The 4,213-nt window shown below is 51.0% G+C and overlaps 1 long non-coding RNA gene across 1 annotated transcript in view; it reads right to left on the bottom strand.

The window, feature by feature from the left end:
• Positions 1-2,207: 2,207 nt before the first annotated feature.
• LOC119469584 overlaps positions 2,208-4,213 on the bottom strand; it is a 27,035-nt gene continuing 25,029 nt past the window's right edge. The window contains exons 3-4 of the long non-coding RNA XR_005198420.1: positions 3,053-3,060; positions 2,208-2,220 (exon numbers count right to left, since the gene is read on the bottom strand). This is a non-coding gene — a long non-coding RNA (uncharacterized LOC119469584). The remainder of the gene's footprint in view (positions 2,221-3,052; positions 3,061-4,213) is intronic.

Below are 4,213 nucleotides of genomic sequence, written 5' to 3'. Positions count from 1 at the left end.
AGTCTTCTTGCTCTGTTGCCCAGGCTGGTGTGCAACAGCGTGGTTATAACTCATTGCAGCCTTGAACTCCTGGGCTCAAGTAATCCTCCTGCCTCAGCCTCCCTACTAACTGGGACCACGGGCATGCAGCACCATGCCCAGCTAACTTATTTCTGGTTTTGTTTGTTTAATTTGAAATCTTGACTTCCCTCCCCCAAGTGGGTGCAAAAGAAAAAAAAAGATGAGAGCGGCTAAAGAAGGTGAGTCAGTAATGAAACAGAGAAGCTGGAGGGGGCATCAGAGTGTGGTCGCTGGCAGGACAGGCGGGCACGGTGGCGCAGTTGCCCTGTTGTTCACTAATTCTTGGAGCAGCTGCTCGGCCTGCACCTTCTCCAGTAGCAGGCTCTGTTCCAGCTCCCTAATGTGCTCATACTCCAGCTGGGTCTGGGTCTGGTCCACCCAGGGTGGACATGGTGGGGTGGGAGGAGTAGGGATGCAGGGAGTGGGGCACAGGGAAGAAGAAGCTAGAGAAAGAGAGGAAGAGAAAGAGAGGAGGCATCATCTTCTGGGAACAAGGTGAGGAAAGCAGATATGAGCCAGAATTGCTCAGGTAAAGAGAGGAAGTCTGGGGAGGTGGTGGCCATGGGGCCTGACTCCCACCCCTCATCTTGTCCTGCTTGGGTCTGTGTAGGGCAGAGCAGAGGCTGAAGCCATCCTCCCTCACCAGCCCCTGCTTGGGGTAGCAATGGCCATCTCGACTTTTAGTCACCCCCGATCCCCAACCAGCAGCCCTTGACCTTGAAGGTCTTCTTCAAGGATCTGCTCCTGGGAAGGGGCCCATCTTGTTCCTGTTCCCCTACAGGCTGTCACTGGTTGCAGGCAAAGCATCCTTCACATAGGAGTCTCCCCCAGGATGAGGAATAAATAAAGGACCCCAGGGTTTCCACTCCCTCCAGGCCCGTGCTAAAGGTGCAAGAACCCATAACACAAAAGATGTTTCCAAAATGTACCCTCTCCCTCACGATTCTTTCTGCCCCAGCCTCCTTGATGAAGGCTGGGCTGTGCCTCCCACCACCGCGGGGCTCCATCAATGACCACCCCCCAGACCCCACAGAGGATGCCTGGTCTCCAGAAATCACAAGGACACTTTTGTCCCAGCCTAACAATATCTGCTTCATCTGCCGAAAAAGGCCAGCATTCTCAGGGTGTCAAGGCTGACATTTCCCATAACAGATCTTGGAAGGGAAGCCGGGGAGGGTGAGGACTTTTGGAGCGAGTTGGAAAACCAAGCTTATCTTAGGGAGACGCCAGAGGGTGCTCTTTATTCTCCGGGAGAGAAGGGGTTAATCAGCTGCAGGGCTGTTCTTAAGGGGGGGAGCTTAGCAAAACAGCATCTAGGTGTGAAACATGGAGTAAAACCCCGGAAACTCACCTATTGGTGAAGGTGTTAACAGACCCCACCTAATGAAAAATACTCCTGCAATTCTTTAAGAGACATTGAGATGACTTCTTGAATTTTTTTAAGGAACAACAAAAAATGGTTCTCTCTCTCCCCTCCTCTCTCCTTCCCCTCCCTTTCCCTCTCTCTCTCTCCCTCTCTCTCTCTCCTCGCCTTCTCACTCTTTTCTCTCCTTTCTCCCCCACCCCGTCTCCCTCCTTCCCTGTTTTCCCTCTCTCTCCCTTCCTCTCTGTCTTTCTCTCTCCCTCCTAGCATTTTCCCTTTTCCCTCTTTCTCCCTCCTTCCCTCTCGCCTCCTCCTTTTCCTCTCTCTCCCTCCCTCCCTCTCTCTCTTTTCTCCCTCCCTCTCACCTCCTGCTCCTTTTTCTCTCTCTCCCTCCCTCCCTCTCCTCTGTGTCTCCTTCCCTCTCTCTTTCTCTCCTCTCCCTCCCTCCCCCACCTCTCCTGCATCCCTGGCTGTGTGTTCCAGTGCCAACAAGAAGTCAGCCTGTCTCTTCCAGAAATCCACAATCTCCATGCCAGCCTCGCAGCGAGTCCCACCCTCACCTCCCGAGTGGTGGACACAACAGCCCTGCCGGGAAACCTTCATAGATGGTGCAGGATACACACTGAACTGGTAGCCCCCACAGGCAAGAAAAAGCCTCCAGCTTCCCAATTTCAAGGGCAACTTCATTTGGTCCCACCCTGGAGGACTCCTTCCCTCACTTTCTTTTTTTCTTTTTTTTTGAGATAGTATTTTCCTCTTTCACCCAGGCTGGAGTGCAATGGTGCGATCTTGGCTCACTGCAACCTCACCTCTTGGGTTCAAGAGATTCTCCAGCCTCAGCCTTCCACATAGCTGGGATTATAGGTGCCTAGCTTCATGCCCAGCTAATTTTTGTATTTTTAGTAGAGACAGTGTTTCCCCACACTGGCCAGGCTGGTCTTGAACCCCTGACCTCATGTCATCCACCTGACTTGGCTTCCCAAAGTGGAGGGATTACAGGCATGAGCCACTGTGCCTGGACTCTCAAAGAGTTTCTATTCTGGAGTGGGGAGGCGGAAATGGAAACCATAAAACAATAGTGAAGGTCATTCTAGATTGCAATTTGCACTGTGAACAGAGAGCACTGGGGAGAGAGTAGCTGGAATGAAGGTTAAATAGAGAAAACATGTAATTCACTAGTTCTGAAGGGTGAGAAGGGACTCCTCATACAAGCAGGCTTGGGAGGAAGAGGCGCAAGTGTTTCAGGTGGGGGAACTAGCGTGTACAAAAGCTCAGAGGCAGGATACAGCTGTGGTGTCCCAGGAACAGAGAAAAGCCTGGAGCATGATAACATAGGGGCAGGGGTGTGAGACAGGGCTGGGACAAGAGGGGGTGGGCTGGGCCCTGGGGGTCTTCTCTAGTCCACTCTACGAGCCTAGATGACCTCTAGTGTCATGGTGCTAGTCGTGTGAGCAGGAAAGGGGCAGGATCTGATTTTTATTTTAAAAATTTTCTTTTTGAGACAGAGTCTTGCTGTCACACAGGGTGGAGTGCAGTGGTGCAAGCCTGAGTCACAGCAACCTCGGCCTCCTGGGTTCCAGCGATTCTCCTGCCTCAGCCTCTCAAGTAGCTGGAATTACAGGCAAGCACCACCATGCCTGGCTAATTTTTGTATTTTTAGTAGAGATGGGGTTTCTCCATGTTGGCCAGGCAGGTTTCAAGCTCCTGAGCTCATGATCAGTTTGCCCCAGCCTCCCAAAGTACTGGGATTAGAGGCATCAGCCACCATACCAGTTTTTTTTTCTTTTTTTTAGACAAGGTCTTGCTCTTGCTCCGTTGCCCAGGCTGGAGTGCAGTGGTGTAATCACAGCTCACTGCAGCCTCCACCACCTGGGCTCAAGCAGTCCTCCCACCTCAGCCTCCCAAGTAACTGAGACCATAGGAATGCGTTTCCATATCTGGATAATTTTTCCATTTGGGGTAGCGACAAGGTCTCCCTGTATTTCCCAGGCTAGTCTTGAACTCCTGGGTTTAAGCAATCCTCCTGCCTTAGCTTCCCAAGGTGCTTGGATTACAAGCGTGTACCACCTCAAATGCCTTATTTTTAAAATATTTTTGTAGAAACAGGGTCTTGCTATGTTGCCCAGGCTGGTCTCAAATTCCTGGGCTCAAGGAGTCCTCCTGTCTCAGGCTCCCAAAGCACTGGGACATGAGCCACTGTTCCCAGACAGCTATGTGGATTTGGGGGCCAATTCCTGAGATGGGAACTATAAGGGGGGTGGTGTTAGGGAAGGCATGGATAGAGAACATGGAACTGAGACGTGGTTAGGACACGTTCCATTGGGATGTGGTCCCAGGTTGAATAGTGTCCTCTTAAATTTCATGCCCACTCAGAACCTCAGAATGTGACCTTAGCCAGGCATGGTGGCTCACACCTATAATCCCAGAAGTTTGGGAGGCTGAGGTGGGAGATCATGTGAGCTTAGAAGTCTGAGACCAGCCTGGGCAATATAGTGAGACCCCATCTGTGACCTTATTTGGAATAGGGTCTTGGACATGTAATTAGTTAAAATGAAGTTTGCTAGATTAGGATTGGATTAGAGTGGGCCCTAAATTCAGTGACTGCTGTCTTCATAAGATGAAGTGCCACACAAGGGAAGGTGGCAAAATGACACAGGCAGAGACTGGCCTGATGCAGTTATACAGGCCAAGGAGCACCAAGAATTGCTGGCAGTCCTACTGGAAGGCAGGACAGAGGATGGAACAGATTCTCCAACACCTTGATTTTCAGACTTTTTTTTTTTTTTTTTT

Source organism: Cebus imitator, unplaced genomic scaffold (genome assembly GCF_001604975.1).
Source record: "Cebus imitator isolate Cc_AM_T3 unplaced genomic scaffold, Cebus_imitator-1.0 Scaffold724, whole genome shotgun sequence".
Lineage (NCBI taxonomy): Eukaryota > Metazoa > Chordata > Mammalia > Primates > Cebidae > Cebus > Cebus imitator.
This window is presented reverse-complemented; position numbering and strand designations above follow the sequence as displayed.